General features: G+C 39.7%; 1 protein-coding gene across 1 annotated transcript in view; it reads left to right on the forward strand.

Annotated features, from left to right (window-relative positions):
• The first annotated feature begins 6992 nt into the window (after positions 1 to 6992).
• Positions 6993 to 21645, forward strand: part of CDH12 (cadherin 12) — a 497253-nt gene continuing 482600 nt past the window's right edge. The window contains exon 1 of the mRNA XM_038770299.1: positions 6993 to 7233. The gene's annotated coding sequence lies outside the window, so the exon portion shown is untranslated. The remainder of the gene's footprint in view (positions 7234 to 21645) is intronic.

A 21645-nucleotide genomic window follows, 5' to 3' on the forward strand; every position in this document is an offset into this window, starting at 1 on the left:
TTCACAGGAAAATAAGTAATCACAAGTCCTAATGTAAATGGCCTGCGAAAAGGATGACTCCAGTCATACTACATTCATGGAGAATATGTTAATTGCCCCTCAGGCATACATAGCCAAACTGGCACACTACAGGTGATTCCAATATGAATATAAAGCTATCAGCTATTAGTTTTATATATTCATTCATACATGTTAAATACTGAATCACTTTGGGAAGTCCAAAGTTGATGGACAAAGGATAAAATTCTCCATTTCTCCCAAGCCAACTGACGCCTTTCCCAGTCCTGACTCAATTGTTTATATCTAAAATAATAATGATAATTATGTGTCCTGTCATTTTTTGTTTGTTTGTTTTCCTATGGTATTTGTTAAGCACTTGTTATGTGCCAGGGACTGGCAGGGTAGATATACGCTAATCAGGTTGGACGTAGTCCTTGTCTCACATCATAATCATACTATTAATTATCATCTTACAGATAAGGTAGCTAAAGCACAGAGATGTTAAGTGACTTGCCCAAGGTCACACAGCAGACAAGTGGCAGATACAGTTTTAGAACCCAGATCCTTCTGACTCTCAGGCCTGTGCTCTATCTACTAGGCTATGCTGTTTCTCACTAGTCCATGCTGTTTCCTCTTAAGCCAGGATTTCTAATTTAGCATTAGGAGATTGACTACCAAACCCAAACACCTGAGAAGACTGTTTTTTTCTAGGCAGAATAAACTGAATAAAACACATAATGGCACAGTTTATTGTCCTAAGAACTGAATTGAACCACTGTGCATATACAGACTAAGAATTCTTCCAGGTAGAAAAGTGTCTTTGTTCCCATTACACATTGTTCTAATAAGTATTAAGAAATCAATACAAGTAACAACAAAACTACAGCACAGGTGTTTATGTGAGACATGAATTCATTCAATCAGTCATATTTACTGACCACTTACTGTGTGAAGAGCACTGTATTAAGCGCTTGGGAGAGTACAATGCAGCAATAGACTGAATCTCTGAAATGAACCATTAGCTAGAGTAGAGGCACCAGACAAACAAGGCTGCTGAAGTTTTGTCTTAAACATTACAGGAACTTGGATTTAAAGGTTTAGCTTTGTTGCCATGGTGGTTTAACACTGGCATTTTGCCCTTTTCTGCCATGCTATTTGCACTGGTCTTAGACCCTGGTGATTCCAACAAGAAAATCTGTTTCATTATACTGAATTCATAACTGAAACTCCACTGGAGTCTTTCATTTCTACCTTACGGGCAATCTAGAGAAGTCTTATTTAGGACACGGGTGTGGTAAAGAGTTTTTCCTCCCACATCAGCATAAGCAATGAATCCTGTAAGAACCTCCCTCTGGGAGTCATTAAACTGCTATCCCAGAAGTTCAGAGTCAGCTCTTTATCTGTTATGTGTACTCCTAAAGATCACCCTCAACTCCCTCCACACTCTCTGGGGTGGGTCTAAAATCTACCTTCTCTATCTCTCACCTGGCAACCATCGGCCTATCCACAGTGTGGAATGCCCTAAATGATGGTTAGTTAGATACCTTTGCCACTGATGACTAAATCCCAGAAATCACTTCCTTCCAACAGCTGTCACCTGCCCCGACCTTGGTGAAGAGACGGTCAAACTCTGAGGGTGAAACCAAAAGCTTGAATAGGTTAAAGAGGACTTTCAGTACTTCCCAAGCACTTAGTACTTAGTAAATGAGATGGAATGAATGAATACTTTTATGTATTGTAATGAACGACTAAAGGAAAAGGTGTCATTATCAAAAAAATAAATAAATGAAAATACTAAATACCTGATTCATTCAATAGTATTTATTGCGTGCTAACAGTATGCAGAGCACTGCACTAAGCACTTGGAAAGTACAATTCAGCAAGAGAGACAATCAGTACCCAACAACTGGCTCACAGTCTAGAAGTGTTTAGAGTATTAACTGAGGTGCTGAACATTCAAAAGGAATAATACCCATTCCTTGCCCTCAATCTATCAGTAGTCTTTATTAAGCACCTATCACATATTGAAGCACTGAGAGTCCAATAGAGATTAAAAACAAAATGCCCGCCCTCAAGGAGTTTATAATCTCATGGTAGAGGAAGTATGCAGAAATAGGGGAACAGGTAATAGTAATAATTATAATGGTATCATATGCTTACTATGTGCCAGGCACTGTACTAAATGGATATAAGCAAATCAAGTTGGACACAGTCCCTGTCCCGGTGGGGGTGTGGGGGGAGCTCACAGTCTTAATCTGTATTATGCAGATGAAGTAACTCAGAGAAGTGAAGTGACTTGTCCAAGGTCACACAGCAGACAAGTGGCAAAGCTGGGATTAGAACCCATGATCTTCTGACTCCCATGCCCGTGTTGTATGCACTGTGCCATATTGCTTCACAATAGGTGTAATTGAGAGTGAGGCGATAGATATCAACAATAATAAATACACAGCCAACTAAATGAACAAATTCATTATGGCCAAAGTGGTTTAAGATCAGGAAAGTAAAGGGATCAATCAGGGAATGCTAAACTGGTCCTGCATGGATGATGTTGCTGCAGTTGGTACAGAATATTAAGGTAGATGAGTGGAAAGGCGTGAGAGTCAGAGATTGTGGGTCCTAATGCTGGCTCTGCCACTTGTCAGCCTTGTGACCTTGAGAAAGCCACTGAATTTCTCTGTGCCTCAGTTACCTCAGCTGTAAAATAGGGATTAAGACTGTGAGGCCCACGTGGGACCACCTGATAACCTTGTATGTATCCGGCGCTTAGAACAGTGCTTTGAACATAGTAAGCGCTTAACAAATACCATCATCATCATTATTATTATTACCTGCAGCACTCACAGGATAATGAAGAGGGTCTGCAGGGTCCCTAACCATGGCCACACTCAAAGCCGCTGCCCAGTGCTGTCACCTCCACACTAAGGGCTACATAGTCAGTGCCCTCAGACCAGGTAGCCACTCCAGGGGATTTCATCATCAATCGTATTTATTGAGCACTTACTGTGTGCAGAGCACTGTACTAAGCACTTGGGAAGTACAAATTGGCAACATATCATCATCAGCCACCAGAGCAGCTCCACAGCTCCAAATGTGAGACTGCAAGTTCCTTGAGAGTAGGGATTGTGTGTCCCAACCCTATCATACTCTGCCAAGGACTTAGTACAGGGCTCCTCTCTACAAAGTAAGTGCTCAGTACATAGTACCCTTCATTGACCCTGTCTGTTTTCTGGAGGGAGCCCCTTGGGTGGAGTAATTTATGCTTAAGGGCTCAGAACTAATGAAAGAGGTTAGAGAGGGTGTGCCTTGGAACGGTTAATTGAGGTATTTGTTAAGCACTTACTATGTACTAAGCTCTGGAGTGGATACAAACAAATCAGGTTGGATTCAGTCCCTGTCTCACTCACATTCATTCATTCAATTGTATTTATTGAGAATTTACTGTATGCAGAGCACTATACTAAGCACTCACATAGGGCTCACAGTCTTTATCCCCATTTCACAGATGAGGTAAATGAAGCACAGAGGAAGTGAAGTGACTTACCCAAGGTCATAGAGCAGGCAAGTGGCAGACGCAGGATTAGAACCCAGGTCCTCTGACTCCCAGGGCCAGCCAGTAGGCCTTGTTGGTTATACACACCCCTGCTGGGGTCAAAGGTGGAGGAACATTTGGAACTCACCTGCATCCCGTTTCAGGCCTGATAATCTCACCTCTACCCCAGGCCTTACTTCAGTGCTTGGCTCAGTGCAAAGAGCCCGGGCTTGGGAGTCAGAGGTTATGGGTTCAAATCCCTGCTCCGCCAATTGTCAGCTGTGTGACTTTGGGCAAGTCACTTCTCTGTCTTAGTTCCCTCAACTGTAAAATGGGGATTAAGATCGTGAGCCCCGCATGGGACAACCTGATCACCTTGTAATCTCCCCAGCGCTTAGAACAGTGCTGTGCACATAGTAAGTGCTTAATAAATGCCATTATTATTATTATTATTGTAAATACCACAGTAATAATAATTCAGATTCCAAAGAGTAGGTTCTCTTTCCTATTTTGACTGCAAGTCTAATGCAGGATCAGTTTATTGTATATTTACCCCAGTGCTTAGTGCATTGTTTGGCACTAAGCACTGGGGTAAATACAGCTGTTAGTAAGTGCTGAACAAAAGACACAATTATTATTATTATCATCATTATTATTGCCCACACTACTCCAAATACTGAGCATGGGGGTTCACTGCTAATCCCATGAGGTCGTCAAGTCCTTTTGTCCCCTATGGAGTTGGCATTTCCTGATGTTAAAGTTTCAAGTTGAATTTTCTCACACACTAAGGAAAACAGTGCAACAACTGCACTTATTCTTTCCCAAAACCTCTCTTTGACCACACAAATAAGTTAACTGTAAAGTCACTTTCCATTTCTTGCATTGATGCTGTGCTCAGAGCAGTAAATGGCACACGCTTTCATGCCTCATTCACATGATGGACAAGGAAATAAATTGTTTTGTTTGTTGAGGCCCCTAGAGCTATTTCAGTTTGTCACGATACAGAGGGCTTCTCACCAAATGCATTAACTCATTTGTGTTGTTTTAGGAGAACAAATATCTGAACATTTCAAAAGGACACATTAATTGCATCTGTAGTCAGCGCTGGCAGTGCAGGGGAAGTGTGATTGGCTCAGTGTGTTGAACTCCTGGCACTATCACTAATACACAATATAACAAGATGAAAACACATTACGGGGGCCACTATATACATCAAAACATAGAGCACTTTCCTTTCCAAGTCTTTAGAGTTATGCCATAGTTATTGGATGATTCCTTTGAATACATAAATATTAGTTATGCATTTGAAATATTATTTACAATGGAGGTGATGAGAGGGATTTCAATTCATCTAGGAAATGGGGTAAACAGAGATGCTAAAGAGCCCTTGTGAGATAGCTAACTTGTTTAAAAAAGGAATCAGTATGACTCTCTCCCCACTTAAAACTTGATGAAGAAGAGAATGCTTTCACAGATTCTCATAGCCAGGCACTTCCTGAGCCATGGCCAGGAAATAATTAAGGTATCCAATAATACTGTGATCAACAGTTCTTTGCTCCTTAAAACAAAGCAAAAAAAAGACATCCAAACAAAAATCCTCAAGTTGGAACATTCATGCTCATCCACTCAGCTCTGTCTTTCGTTATATGTTATAAGGAAACTTTTAGACTGTGAGCCCACTTTTGGGTAGGGACTGTCTTTATATGTTGCCAACTTGTACTTCCCAAGCGCTTAGTACAGTGCTCTGCACGCAGTAAGCGCTCAATAAATATGATTGATTGATTGATATTCCTTATATGTTCCTTATATGTTGCCAACTTGTACTTCCCAAGTGCTTAGTACAGTGCTCAGCGCACAGTAAGTGCTCAATAAATACGATTGATTGATTGATTTCCTTCCTTGCCTCAGCTATTCCTTCAATAAATCATCAGTTATCATCGGTAGCAACAAAAAGTGCTTAGGAAAGAGTCCTTTAATGTGTGGTTGAATCCTGATGATGCAGCTTTGTATTCAGACCTTTCCAGTGCCTAGAACCAAACCAGAGAGATCCATCCCGACGGTGAATTTCCCATCTCCCAGAAATTTAAACTGGCTAGATGGAATTTCCAGTTGTAGCTCTCTCTGCTGGTGGAAAGTTATGGTTCGAGCCCCTGTTTCTTGAAGAGTCTTGGAATCAGAGAGGCATATTTTGTGGATTTATGAAATGTGTAGATTCATTCCTCTCCTTATATTTCATTTTGGCTTTCTTTTCCCCTCCACAAACTAATGAATAATAAAGCAACAAATAAGCTCCACAGAATTCTAAACAACAAGCCAGTTTTGCAATCAAAGCATTTCTGCTACAGGGAATTCTCAGAAACTATTTATGAGTAAATTAATCTGAGAAATATACAAATCCATACATGCCTATAAAAAACCTGAAGGGACTGATAAAATAAGTGCTGACATTTGAAAATAAACAATCATACTTATTGAGTGCTTACTGTATATAGAGAGCACTGTACTAAGTGCTTTGAAGAGTACACTATTACAGAGATAAAAGTTGAAAGGTTTCATCATGATTTACATAATATGAGGAGACTGCAAGGCCCCTGTAGACCATACACTTCTCGTGGGCAAGGATCATGTCTACCAACTCTGTTGTACTGGACTTTCCCAAGCGCTTAGAACAGTGCTCTGTGTACCCTAAGTACTCGATAAATATCACTGATTGATTAATTGAAGCAGCATGGCTCAGTGGAAACAGCACAGGCTTGGGAGTCAGAGGTCATGGGTTCTAATGACCACTTGTCAGCTGTGTGACTTTGGGCAAATCACTTAATTTATCTGTGCCTCGGTTGCCTCATCTGTAGAATGGGGATTAAGACTGTGAGCCTCACGTGGGACAAGCTGATTACCTTGTATCCCCCCCTCCCCACCAGGGCTTAGAACAGCGCTAGGCACATAGTAAGTGCCTAACAAATACCATTATTATTATTAATTGATTGATCAATTGCAGCCTGGGAATCCATTAAACCAATTAAGAAAGAAGCCTGGAAATAGGAAATTTTCGAAGTCCTGTTGGTTGTGGACACTGTGCATCTAATAGTTTGCAAACAATTCAAAGTGGCAGCTGGCAGTCTCAGCTTCTCAGTCAGGTATTAGCCCTTCAGAGCTTAATTAGCACACAATGCAAGAGGGCTGCTTTCAAGATTCTTCTCAGAGCCACTTGCTTCCACCGAGGCTTTGCTTAAAAGGATGGAAATGCAGATGCAAAATGGAAAAGAGCACGTTCGATGCCAAGTGAAGGGTTAAGAGTACTTTTCACAACTAAACAGTTTCAGAGACAAGCTGGATATCCTTTCAGGGGTGGGCAGGATGACAAAAAGGGAATCCTGGCTACCAATTGGCTAGCTTCTATCAGCTGCAGTTGAGCTCAACCGGCTGCTGAAGAACAGTATTGATCTGAAGGGTAAATGTGGAGGGAGTCACTGAGAGAGAGATCCAGTTATTTCTGAGAAGAGACAGCCTCTTCCAGGAAGAAAGTGGCCTCCACCTACCTGCCTTGATCCTGAGATCCTTCTGTGAATGAAGAGGAACATAAAAAAAAAAAAAGACAGCTTGGTGTCACAGTGGTTTAGAAAGAGAAGGGAATTGCTTCTTCAGCGCAAGGTACAGTGCATATTGCTGCTCTTCTTGCTACTGCAGTTTCTGCTCCTCAGGTAAGCCTTCCTTTTTTGAATGTGATTTCATCTCACACCCGATTGCTTCAGGGTATATGAGCAGAAACTCATACGTGACTAATGTGGGAATGTAAAGGGTGTCCGGAGTCCAGAAAATGCATCTGAATTAGCAGTGGGTCTGTTGTTTTGATTCAGAAACTTCACTAAGTTCTTAACAAGTCCCAGGCATCAGACTGAGACATTAAAGGGAGAGGAAAGAAATGTCAATGTCTGTGATGATAAATAAACACTGTGCAGGACAACTGAGTTTTTTTTTCTTGATAGCTTTTGGCAATCTGAGTGATAAACTCAAGATATAGGGGTCTTTTTAAATTGGGATATTAATGTCTACTATGTCAATCTATGTAGGAAAACCAGTTTTATAATATTCCTTAACTCACAAATTGGGGATTTTTTTAAATTTTATTTCCTGTTAAGTATGTGTGATCTGTGCTTATAAAGAGATTTGACTTGAGTTGCATTAAAGTTTTTTTTTGTTTCTTTACGTTCAGCCTTCCAATACAACCTTGGAAATCTGTTGTTTGCTGCAAAACTAAAATATGTTTAAGAAAAGGCATTTTTGTGATGTGTGCTTCTTGTTTGTAACTCTTTGGAAAAAAATCATCTTGTGCTAGAGAGAAAATAAATACATGCCATCCATGAAAGAGTCTGACTTGGATAGATATGTCTGCAAATCATTTTCAAGTGCCTCCTCTCTTGGTTTAAATATACATATTTCTGTAAGAGTGAGAGCAGCTTGGTGACTTGTGTTTTTCACGTTGCACTGCATTGAACATATCTGATATGTACTTAGATGAGAAATACTTATATTGATTTTTAGGATCATTTAAATATGGCTTTGTAATGGTGTTATTTGTAATATATTTTTAAGAAATAATAACGGTATTTAAGTGCTTACTATGTGCCAAGATGCTCTTTTAACACTAGACAGACCCCAAAATCAATAAGGTTTTTTTTTTTTCTTTGTGGATCTTTTTGTAGAGTTTTAAGGTCTCCAGTGAATGGCAGAAACATACCATTTGAAGCCTACTGAACAGGGGCTGTAACACACCTTTCTGAGCAGACATAATCTGATTTAAGACATTATTCTAGGCAAAAAGCTCTTGGATTTTGCATTGAAATTTATCATTCATAATCTCAATGACTGTATCTTATTTCAGTGGACATTTTACTAGGCATTTCACCGGAACACTCCTTTCCTAGTGAAAGGTTTCCTGGATCTTTACAGAATTTCTCCTCAATACTAAAAGCCAGATGGTTACTCAAGCAAGCTCATAAACTGTTAATTGCTGAATTGATTGAAGAGCTAGGGAGCAAAATCAACACACAAAGTGGAGGCTTACATTTTAACTCATCAAGCTGGCTACATTATGCAGTTTACTACCAACATCAAAGTGAACCTTCAAGGAAATATGTAAAGTATGTCCCTCTACTAAGAATAAGACTCCTTTTTGTAAAACAGTGTGAACAGCAATTTTTCCTCACTAGCTGTTCATTCAGTGACTTTTTAAATTTCCCTTCAAGTTGACTTGTTTTCAAAAACACTGCAGTTTACCCGAGTCCACCTTATTTTGGCCTAGTGTTTTAAGGACATAGCCCCTAGGGGTGTTTTGAGCTCGACTATTTCAGTATTTGTTTCTGTTCATGAAAAGTGGGAGGAAGGTTGTATGAAGGGATATTTGGTTTTTCCTAACCAAGCCCATTTTTGGCTGGATAGGTAGTAAACCTTTGCCCTCCCAATTGCTATGCCTTCTTAAAGACAAACGAAAAAACTCTATTGATGGAAGAAAGCAGATGGTTCAGTGGTATTCTCTAATTTTAATTTCATGTTTGTCAATCAAGTCAATCCCAAAATGACAAAACTCAACCTATGGCATCTTCTAATGTCTGTTTTCTTCAGCTTTTTCCAAATCTCTTTAGAATATCCATTAGGAAATTAAATTTTTCACATGGGATTCCCAAGTAGTATTCCACCAATTGACTTACATTTTCCAATTCCTTACAGTGTCTGGACAAATTCAAATGAAAGTATGAGACTGTTATTCCATAATGTAATATTGTAGCAATATGTCACCTTTAGTGAAGTGAACACTTAGTTCAACCTACATCCAAAGCAAATTTAAAGAAGATGTACATATGCCTCTTCTTACAACAGGGGACATAGCCCACTGTTGGGTAGGGACCGTCTCTATATGTTGCCAACTTGTGCTTCCCAAGTGCTTAGTACAGTGCTTTGCTCACAGTAAGAGCTCAAATACGGTTGAATGAATATACCACCTTTAATAAAATTAATGCATAATTGGGATTTTCTGAGCTTGCTCTTCAGGAATAAAATTTTCCAATCCAGGTTTCTGGGATATTCATTCCTCCCCCCTACTTTTGGATACCATTCCACTCTTAATAATAATAATGATAGCATTTATTAAGTGCTAGTGCAAAGCACTGTTGTAAGTGCTGGGGAGGTTACAAAGTGATCAGGTTGTCCCATGGGGGCTCACAATCTCCATCCCCATTTTACAGATGAGGTAACTGAGGCACAGAGAATTTAAGCGCTTGCCCAAAGTCACACAGCTGACAACTGGCGGAGCTGGGATTTGAACCCATGACCTCTGACTCCAAAGCCCGTGTTCTTTCCACTGAGCCACTCTTGATAATCCTATCCTGTTTATTTTTGAAAATGGTATTTATTAAGCTCTTACTGTGTGCCAGACACTGTACTAAGCATCCCCTTTCCAGACTGTGAGCCTATTGTTGGATAGGGACCGTCTCTATATGTTGCAGACTTGTACTTCTCAAGCGCTTAGTACAGTGCTCTGCACACAGTAAGCGCTCAATAAATACAATTGAATGACTGAATAAGCTAATCGGTTTGAATACTGTGCATGCCCCACGTGGGGCTCGCAGTAGTAATCCCCATTTTACAGATTAGGTAACTGAGCCACAGAGAAATGAATTGACTTACACAAGGTCACACAGCACCCAAGTGTTGGAACTTGAGTTAGAGTCCAGGTCCTTCTTAGTACCAGGTGTATGCTCTACACCCTAGGACACAATTTTTTGTTTACAGTAATCTATATACTGGAATTACTCTTTGCTATGCAAACAAAAATAAAAAATAAAATAAAATCAACTTCACCAAACTTTGTCTTCTGCTTAGTTCATTGGATATCTTGAGAGCAAACACCTGAGCATCTAAACCTAACCATAATTTGGTGGTTATACTCTGAAAATTATATGCAAAATTGGCAGTGCTTATGAACTGGTAACTGATTTTACATAGTGTGAAATCACACGTCATTTCGGCCTTGGAGCTTCCATTGTGATTCTGCTAATTTAGCACAGTTGTGTAATTTACACTTACATAGCTCTGAAAAGAATTGCAAGTTTTTGCTTTAGGGTTGAATTATCTTTGTTTTTCCTCTGAAAAAGCCACCAGTTTCCCGACTCTCTCTCTCCTCTCTCTCTCTCAGCAAACTGCTATTGAAATAAAATATATAATCCCAATCATGTGGAACTCATTCTCTTACTTCAAGCCACATTTTAAACTTCATTAATTTAAATGAAATGTAAAAAAAAGCAAGCGTACCTTAAAAGAAATACAATTGGGAAAATATGAATTAACAATTACGATATTGCAGGCACATCTAGCATGTTAATGAGAAAATCAGCATATGTTAACTTCTTAAAGTTGCATTCTTATGAACACAAATCACAAACTGTTGAAAGGCAAAGAATTAAACTCACATCATGATTCAAAGAAATCTAGTGTCATTCAAATTGCCTCCATTCCCTTGGCTTCTTAGCTCCTAAGTGTAAGAGGGAAATTAATTCTTAAGAACCTTTATCTAGTGCATCTTTCTACTTCATCTTTCTGTGAATTCTCTTGCACATGAGTTCTAAGAAATTGCCCTTAAAGAGTTTTATGTCAAGTGGAATGTGAAATCTGACAAGTGGTATGCCTAGTGGAAAGAGCTGGGAGGCAGAGGACCTGGGTTCTAAACTTAGTGCTGCCATTTGCGATATGACCTTAGGCAAGTCACTTAACTTTCCGATGTCTGTTTCCTCATTCATAAAATGGGGATCAAATCCTGCCTCTGAGAAACTGGGTGGCTCAGTGTAAAGAGTACCTCCTTCCCTTCCCCACAGCACCTGTATACGTGTATATATATTTGTACATATTTATTTTACTTGTACATATCTATTCTATTTTATTTTTTAGTATGTTTGGTTTTGTTCTCTGTCTCCCCCTTTTAGACTGTGAGCCCACTGTTGGGTAGGGACTGTCTCTATATGTTGCCAACTTGCACTTCCCAAGCGCTTAGTACAGTGCTCTGCACACAGTAAGCACTCAGTAAATACGACTGATTGAGTCAGAGGTCATGGGTTCAAATTCCCGTTCTGCCAACTGTCAGCTGGGCAAGTCACTTAACTTTTCCATGCCTCAGTTACCTCATCTGTAAAATGGGGATTAAAACTGTAAGCCCCCCGTGATACAACCTGATCACCCTGTAACCTCCCCAGTGCTTAGAACAGTGCTTTGCACATAGTAAGCGCTTACCAAATACCATCACCATCATTATTATTATTATTACTACTGTCTAGCCTGTGAGCCCCATGTTGGACAGGGACTGTCATCAACCTGATTATCTTCTATCTTCCCCAGTGTTTAGTACAGTGCTTCTCACATAGTGTTTAGCAAGTACCATAAAGTTACAAATGAAACCTACATATAGTGGTAGCATTTATTGAGTACCTGCTTGAAGCAGTAAATCTGCTTGGACTAGTGGATGGACCGTGGGCCTGGATGTTGGTGGGAGAAAATGCAAGACTGCGGAGCAGAAAAGTGGTAAAATTTGGGAATCATTTGCATAGAGATGGTAGTTGAAGCCATGGAAGAAAATGAAATCTCCAATGGGATAAGTGTAGATGGGGAATAGAAAGGGACTCAGAACTGAGCCTTGAGAGACACCCACAGTTAGTGGGAGACAGAGGAGGAATCTCTGAGAAGGCACAGAGAGAGATAAGTGTTCATTCATTCAGTCATTTATTGAGCACTTACAGTGTGCAGAGCACTGTATTAAGCTCTTGGAATGTACAATTCAGCAACGTAGTATGGCCTAGTGGAAAAACCATGGGCCTAGAAATCCGAGAACCTCTGAATGAGGTCCTAATCCCAGCTTTGACACTTACCTGCTCTGTGACCTGGGGCAAATCACTTGACTTCTCTGTACCTCAGTTACCTTATCTGTAAAATGGAGATTAAGACTGTGAGCCTCATGTGGGACAGGGACTATTATCTTCTATCTACCTGAGAATATAATGGAATAAAAAATTAGTTAAACGTCACTCAAATCTATGATAACTTCAAATCTTCAAGTTAAAATGTTGGGAGTAGAAGTTATTGACAAATAGCCAAAAGATCTTATGTGGCTCCTTTTCAAATAAAACAGCACCAAAAATATAAATTATGGTGACCCTTGGTGACTGCATAACAAGAGAGAAACAATGAACTTCTAACAGAAGAATTAAACATATTGTATGGTACTTTCCCAAGCATGTCATACAGTGTTCTGCACACATTAAGTGCTCAATCAATACTATTGATTATATAAAATGTCAAACTGAAGAACTTCTATTTCAGTTGTATCATCCTGATATTTCTTTTATCTTTCATATACATTCCAATTTGGTGAGTGTAATAGTCAAGTAATTTACAACCTGAAGTTCTCTTTCTAACTGGAGTTGCTGAAAATAGTAATTCTGGACTATAAAATGGACCCATAAAATGGGTCATGTGATTCTACAGAATTACAAAGGCCGTAATTGTTGCCATCAAAACAAAAAAATACACTGAACTAAATAAGCTGCTTTGGGTTCACAATTAACCCAGTTTCAAAGTTCCAATTGACACAACAAAATGAGAACTTTGGAAAATTGGGTTCATCCCCATATCTCACAAAGATTACATGATTTTAAGCATTATCAATTTCAATCAATTGAGCACTTAGAGTATGCAGAATACACCTTTTTAAAGGTGACATGATTATTGATCCTGATGAATCTAAATCTTGAAGTGACTTAAGTACAAAGCACTGTACGTAGCACTTGAGACCCCTCCAGTAATAATAATGGCATTTATTAAGCGCTTACTATGTGTAAAGATGCAAAGCACCGTTGTAAGCGCTGGGGAAGCTACAAGGCGATCAGGTTGTCCCATGTGGGGCTCACAGTCTTAATCCCCATTTTACAGATGAGGTAACTGAGGCACAGAGAGGTTAAGTGACTTGCTCAAAGTCACACAACAACAATCGGTGGAGCTGGGATTTGAACTCATGACCTCTGACTCCAAAGCCCTTGCTATTTCCACCAAGCCAAGCTGTAGATAACAGGTCTCCTGCCTTCCAGACATTAACAGACTGATCTGGATTAGTGACGGATTGATTATGTGGGTTGAATGAATAGAGGTTTTAGAATAATTATGCCTTATGGTTTTGATTTTACTAATTATCTTGTCCATTTATTCATCCCCACCTTCCAGTCCCGTGGCACTTCAGTACATATCTGAAATTTATTTATATTAATGTCCATCTCCTCCTCTAGATTGTAAACTCATTTGGGCAGGCAATATGTCTGCTTCTTGTGGTACTCTCCAAAGTCCTTAGTAGAGTGTTCTGCGCTCAATAAATATGATTGAATGAGTGAAGTCAGGTCACTGGGGCAAAAAAGAGGGAACAAGGAATTTGAGAGGGACTTAAACATCTGAAACAGCTGGAATGGACATTGGACATGGGCGTCATTAAGGATAGCAAAATTATGATGCTGGGCTGAGTTAAAGCAGATGAGGATGAATTGGCACATGACACTTGTTTTTGGCACATGTAGAAATATCACATACCTCACTCTAATGGAATACCCAATATTAAAATAAACATATATATATATTTGCAACTAGGGTGACTGAATAAATACATTAATTTTTTATAAATTGTGAGGATGGATATGTTTTAGAGCTACTAGCACTAACTGAGGTATTTCAGTGCTCATCGTATGCCAAGCACTGAACTGAGCACTGGACCAGGTACAAAATAATCAGATCAGGCCTGTCCTTGTTGCACTTAGGACAGCTAAGGGTGCTGAGAAATTCACTGGAAAAGGTGTGTGGTGTGAAGGCAGCACTTAATGCAGTGCTTTGCACACAGTAAGTGCACCATAAATATGATTGAATGTACGGGTGGGATTTTATGAGGATGCTGAATGTGGGGCGAGCTGTGGGCTGTTGGATTTGGGAAGGGAGGGAGTTTCGAGCTGGTGGAACACCATGAGTGGAGGTAAAATAAAAGTGGAAATATAGTGGGAAAGTGGATTGGTAAGAATGAAGACAATGGGTTGGGGAATAGTGGATTGAGAACAAATCAGTAAAGTAAGGAAAGTTGGTGAAAAGTTAGGGCAATTTTCAGGGGTTCAGTGTGGAGAGGACCCAACTCGTCACTTTTTCTTTTATCCAGTGAACATATATTTCCATTTGCCAGTCCCTAAGAAGAAAACTACTTAACTCCTAGCAGACTTTAGCTCTGAAAAATATACTAGAGGATGTATTCTCTCTATTATATAAATATTCAATATTAGGTTGCATCCTCATTCCCAATAAGACATACTATTAAAAAGAGGATGTAGCCTGGGTTGTGATTGCCTTTATTGCTTCTGAGGTTCAGTTCTTTTTTCTGAAGTGAGCAGCGAAGAATCCGTATGAACACCTGGACTTGGGTCTATGCAGAGTTGCAGGTTCCTAAAACAGCAACTAAATAGCTTAATCTGAAATCCCTGCTAGGTTCAGTTCCATAGCCTTGTGCTAACATATCGAGTTAATTCTTCATGAATAGCACCTCCATATAACTCCACTGTCTTAATTTACACACTATTAAAAATCACATTCTATAGGAGTTCATTGAAATGAGAAAGTTGATTTAGAGTAGAAATTCCCTCCCTCCTCCCAGGCTTTTGGTACCTTATTTCAACAATCAATCCTTCATTGTTATATCAGTATCTCTTTCTGCCTGCATATGTTCACATGAAATAACTGGCATACATGTGCGATTTTAACACATTTCATCAGTTGCTCTGCATAAGCGAAGGGCAGCCTGGTGCTTTTGGTCTCATCAAAAATGGTTGAATTTCAGTATGCCAAGCTGTATGTTGTAATAGAATATAAGTCTCTGGAGCATTAACAAATCTCCAAGCTTTTAAATAGACTGTGACCTATTCATTTAGAGGGCTACTTCAATAAAGCAATGGCTCACTTAGGTTAATGATGGATCATGGCGTGATTCGATTTGCACAGTGCAGTGTTCCCCATTCATCCCTTAACGTTTGAGTGGGTCATGTTATCACATCCAAATAATGAGCCGGGCTCCTTCTGGGAGATATCTCAGTGATTACAGGAAAGTCCAGTGTGCTGGGACACTAGGCTTTCAGTGTTCAGCTGGATACCGATGGATTATTATCTTTGGCCAGAGCGTAACAACGTGAGCAAGGGTCACTAGTCTCCCGACAAGAACATCGGTCACTTGTGGGTTTAATGTGACATCTGGCTGAACAGGAGGGCTGCTTTTAGCAGACAATTGTGTCTGTGTGGGTCGTCTTTTCTATTCATGTGAGCTGAGACATATATCCTAATAATAATAGCAGTGATATTTTAGTGCTTTCTCTGTGCCAAGTGATAGAGTAAGTAGAAGATTGGTTCGCCCACATGAGACTACTACCAAATCTATTCTCGTACATTTTCAGCTCTCCATCGACTCCACACACTTCATTCATTCAATTCAATCGTATTTATTGAGCACTTACTGTGTACAGAGCGCTGTACTAAGCGCTTCATCTTGGGTCTCTTCTTCTGAATATCATTCCACTCGAGCTGCTCAGAGTTGTTCTGGGGCTGGAAAACTCATGAGGTCATTTGTCTGCTAATCTTCTAATTCCAACCTGGGCTTGGACAAGCAACCCTAGGAAGGTGGAAGAGGATCTTCCTTTTGACCATGGATTAGCTCCGTTGGCAATGTACCAATCTTTTTGCAAACATAAGCATCTGGCTTTCATAGTGCTCTATTCTTTTGAGACTCATCAATCTTAAACAGTAACAGGCTGGACATTCAAGTAGGCTTCAGTCACATTTATTGAGCACTTGCTGTATGCAGAGCACTGTACTAAGCACTTGGGAGAGTACAATACAGCAGTAAAGGAGACAGTCCCTGCCCACAAGGAACTCAGTCTAGATGGGGGGGAGACAGAAAACAATACAAGTAAACAGGTATCAAGACATCAAAACTAGTAAACAAGCATCAATATAAATAAATAAAATTAGAGATATATGCTTAAGTGCTGTGGGCCAGGAAGAGGGGGGAGGAGCAAAGGGAGTGAGTCAGGGTGACACAGTTGGGAGTAGAGGTGTCCTGGAGGCAAGAGGAAATGCGAAACTGCAGAGAGGGACAGAGATCAGGGATGGAGAGGTAGTTTCGGGAAGCATCTGCATACTAACAATAATAATTGTGTTATTTAAGTGTTTATACCATGTGCCCAGCACTGTGCTAAGTGTAGGGTCTTGTCTTTTGCCATCGAGTTGTTATCGACCTGTAGCGACATCATGGACACATCTCTCCCAGAATGCCCCACGCTCCATCTGCAATAATTCTGGTAGTGTTTTCTTGGTAAAAAATATGGAAGTGGTTTACTATTGCTGCTTTCTGAGCAGAAAACTCGAGTCTCCACCCCCGACTCTCCCATGCCACCGCTGCCCCCAAAGCGTGGGGTGGGTACAAACAAATTGGGTTGGACACAGTTCCTGTCCCACATGGGGCTCACAGTTTTAGCCCCCCTTTTACAGGTGATAACTGTGAGGCACAGTGAAGTGATTTAGCCAAGATCACACAGAAGACAAGAGGCAGAACTAAGACTAGAACCCAGGTCCTTATGATTCCCCGACCACACTTTTTCACGCTGCATAGAGATGGTAATTGGAGTGGGAGTGGATGAGTATTCCAAGGGAATGGTTGTTGGTAGAGAATAGGAGACCCAGAAGTGAAAATGAGCAGCCAGTGAGATAGAAGGAGACCAGGAGAGAACTATTATCAGTGAAACCAAACTGAGGTAATGTTTATAGGAGATGGGGGGTGTTCCATAGTATTAAATATAGCAGGAAGGTCAATTAATACAAAACATATGTCCAAAAGAGTTCTCATATTTCCACCCAAACACAATCAGCCCCATGTCTTTCCTGCCACTGTAGATAACACCTCCCTCATTCCTATCTTGCAAGTAAGTCCATAGCCTTGGCATTATCCTGGTTCCTCTCTCTCATTGAACCCATTAATCTGTCACCAAATCTTCCCAGTTATACCTAAAGATCATCTCTACATTATGCCCTTTTCTCTTTGTCCAAACTGTTACCATACTAAATCCAAGCACTTATCCTATCCTATATATCCTATATCAGCCCCCTTTCTAACCTCTCTCGTTTTCTGTCTCTTCCCAGTCCAGTCCTCATTTGACTCTGCTGCCTGGATCATTTAGAAAAAAATCAGTCCATATCTCTTCATTACTCAAATATCTGCTGTGGATGAGCATTCACTTCCCCATCAAACATCCCTGCCATCAATTTTTAAGGCACTATCAGCCCTATCCTTCCTATCTCACTGATATCCTAGTACTATAACCCAAACTGCACATTTTGCTCCTCTAATGCCAAATTATTCCTTTAACCTCAATCTTGTCTGTTCCACTGCTGACCCTTTGTCCTTGTCCTGTGTCTGGCCAGGACCTCCCTCATCCTTCATACATGACAGACCACCACCTCAGCACCTTCAGAGCCTTACTAGAATCAGATCGCCTTCAAGAGGTCTTAATAATAATAATCATAATAATAATGATGGTGTTTAAGCACTTACTATGTGCAAAGCACTGTTCGAAGCACTGGGGAGGTTACAAGGTGATCAGGTTGTCCCACGGGGGGCTCACAGTCGTCATCCCCATTTTACAGATGAGGTAACTGAGGCACAGAGAAGTTGTGACTTGCCCAAAGTCACACAGCTGATAAGTGGTGGAGCTGGGATTTGAACCCATGACCTCTGACTCAAAAGCCCGGGCTCATTTCACTGAGCCGTGCTGCTTCTATATGTCTTCTATGTGTAAGTCCTCATTCACCCTATCTGTTTTCCCATGTTGCCTATACACTTGATTCCCCAAACTCAGCCCCACCACACTTATGTATATATCTTTATTCTCTGCTGTTTGTTTATTTTAAAATCTCTCTCTCCTGTATGCTGTAAGCTCCTTGTGGGCAGGGATCATGTCTACCAACCCTATTGTCTCATGCTTTCCCAAAAGTGCAGAGTTTACAGAAAGTGATCAATGGATACTGATTGATTAATAAAGCCTCTCATGGGTGGTAGGCTTTTTTGTTTTGCTTTTGGTTTTGTTTATTTTTAATGTTTTTTGGTCCACTTTCTTACAATTACTCTCACCCTCTGGTCTTAACTTTGATAATGCTTCCAGTTTAATGGCCATAACCCTCGCTGGAATAACTGCTTTCCCCAAATAAAATACATCAGCATCCTCCAGAAAGCAGAGGAAGAACTTCATGATGCTTTCCTGCTTCAAGATTCATAGACTAGAGCTGGTGATCGTATGTCTGGGTAAAAAGGAGAAAGGCCTTGTAATAAATGGCTGCTTTCTCCACAGGAATGGCTTACTTCTCAAATTCCTAACCTGTGGAGGAACTTCACTCCCCAACCTTCTCCTCCCCACCCTCCAATAAAAAAGGTTTCTTAGGCATCAAGCAATTACAGAACTTCAAAAATAAAAAAAACCCAAAACACCTAAAACTTAAAATTCAGGAGGACTTTCATCAGTCACTTCCAACTTTGTTTAACCTCCCTCACTGTTTATGTATTACTCATTTTGTAGTCTGTTTCTTCTGATTTCCCCATTTGTAAATATTTTTTAGGGTCTATCTTTCCCACTGGAGTGTAAACTCTTTGTGGGCAGAGAGTGTTCCTTGGCTTCTCCTTTACAATCACAGGCTCTTACTGCAGTGCACTGCAACCAGTAGATGATCAGCAAAGTCCTTTGCTGCTAGAAAATGAAAACATTAATTGCATATGCTTAAAAATAGCAGTTCTTCCTGTGACACAAATTCACAACAAAAAAATCAATAAATGAGATGGGTTTTACTACTTGAAGACACTTTTCTCTCATGAAATGTCTTTTGGAGTGCCTACGTATTTGAGACTTATGCAAAGATATTAAAACTAAATATATATTTTGGATGTTTGACACTGAATTTTTACAAAACCAGAAACAAATTCAAGTAGGTCTTTTGATAGATTTTTTTTTTTTTTTGTTTAACCTGGCAAACATTTCTTTAAAGCATCTTTCTAGACACCACAGCATCTGGGAAATCTTATTCAGTTCTCATAGTACTCTTCCAGTAATTTTTTTTCTTTGGTAATGAAAAACATTTTTCCTTTTGCTCACATTCCAGATTAATCTTGTTTTTTGAATCAATAAGTACTTATTTGTAAGTTTACTATCCATACTATTTGTTTTCTCAACTGTTGCAGAGATAATGACAATTTTGCAGGTTCAATAAGATGCATTTTTTTTTTTGTTCTGTATATACCTTATGCAGAACAGTCCATTTAGAGATCGAGTCTTTAAAATTAATGTATAAATTCTTTGCATGGAATTTCAATCCTGGAGGTGTTTCTGTTGGGAGGGCTTTATCAATGCATAGTGTTTATTGAGCTCCTATTGTGTTCTAAGTTGTCTACTGTGTGCTTGAAGGAGTAGAATAGACAATCACAATTACTGTCCACAAGGAGCCTACAATCTAACATCATTATTTTATGCAAATCTTTATAAGTCGATAGGTGAATCGTTCTTCAACCCTATAGATCTCTTACTCTAGATTTAGTTCTAGTATAATTAATGTCTGATCTGACAGTTTATTCAAAATATTGTAACGTACTCTATGGTAAGTGATGATGCTAGATGTGAATGCTATTGAGGAAAAAGTGAGGCCTAGTGGGAAGATCATGGATTTTGAAGTCAGAGCACCTGGGTTCTAATTCTGGCACTGCCACTTGCATGCTGTGTGACCTTTGGCAAGTCACCTGACTGCTCTGTGTCTGTTTCCTCAGCTGTAAAGTGGGGATTCAGTATAAAATGCTCCAAAGTAAATGAATCAAGCAAACAAGCTCAGCTTTCTGGGGGAGAAGAGTGTAAGTATGCAAGCATAAAAAAAAAGAGATAAAAGTAATCTTCAGAGTAGAGTTCATCAGAATATAAGGGCTTAGCATGTAAAGAAGAAGCAGAGAAGCAGTGTGGCTCAGTGGAAAGAGCAAGGGCTTGGGAGTCAGGTCATGGGTTCCGAATTCCAGTTCTGCCACTTGTCAGCTGTGTGATTTTGGGCAAGCCACTTAACTTCTCTGGGCCTCAGTTCCCTCATCTGTAAAACGGGGATTAAGACTGTGAGCCCCACCTGATTACCTTGTATCCCCAAGTGCTTAGAACAGTGCTTTGCACATAGTAAGCGCTTTACAAATGCCATTATTATTATTATTATTGTAATTATGTAAATAAAATTTATTTTATTTTTAAATAATTTGGACATAGTGCCAGGGCAACAGAGAAAATCTTGCTTATGGTGAAAAGTCAGTCAAGGGCAAGACCTCAGTGGGAAATGTCTTTCGGTGGTAGAGCAATGACCCAAAACTGTTTTGGCTCTCAATACCTGGTGTGTCTCTTTGTGAGTGGCATCATTATCTACTTAACTTAAAGGCTATGTTTTAGATTTTTCTGTCAGAATAGGTGGCCAAAAATCTGATAAATTCAGTCAATTATCTTTATTGAGTGCTTACTATATGCAGAACGTGCCAGATCAAGGAAGACCGCTGTGAGCTTGTGGAAAAACACAAAAAATGAAAAAAAAAAAACCAAAAACAACACAAGCCCTTCATAGTCTAATAAAGCAGACAATTTGATTGATAATTAGTATGCAGTTTAATTACAAAACTAAATGACGGAGGGGAAATTTGTCACTTCCCCATCCATTATTCGCTAATTATTCTGGAGCTTATCAAGGACTGGGAGTAAAGTAACTCCCCATCATTTAAACTGCTAGGCACAACAGAATATTAAAAGAGAGCATAAATAACCTAAGGAAGCCAAAATATCATGATACAACCAAGTTTAGATGAATTTAATACTAGTGATTGCTAGAGTCTGTCTGATAAGTAATCTATTACCATAAATGAAATGCTTTCCTTGTAGGCTGTCAGTGCACATTTTTCAGTATGTTACATTTATGCATTTTTTATATTTGAACGTTCATCTGGATCA

Source organism: Tachyglossus aculeatus, chromosome X3 (assembly GCF_015852505.1).
Source record: "Tachyglossus aculeatus isolate mTacAcu1 chromosome X3, mTacAcu1.pri, whole genome shotgun sequence".
Lineage (NCBI taxonomy): Eukaryota > Metazoa > Chordata > Mammalia > Monotremata > Tachyglossidae > Tachyglossus > Tachyglossus aculeatus.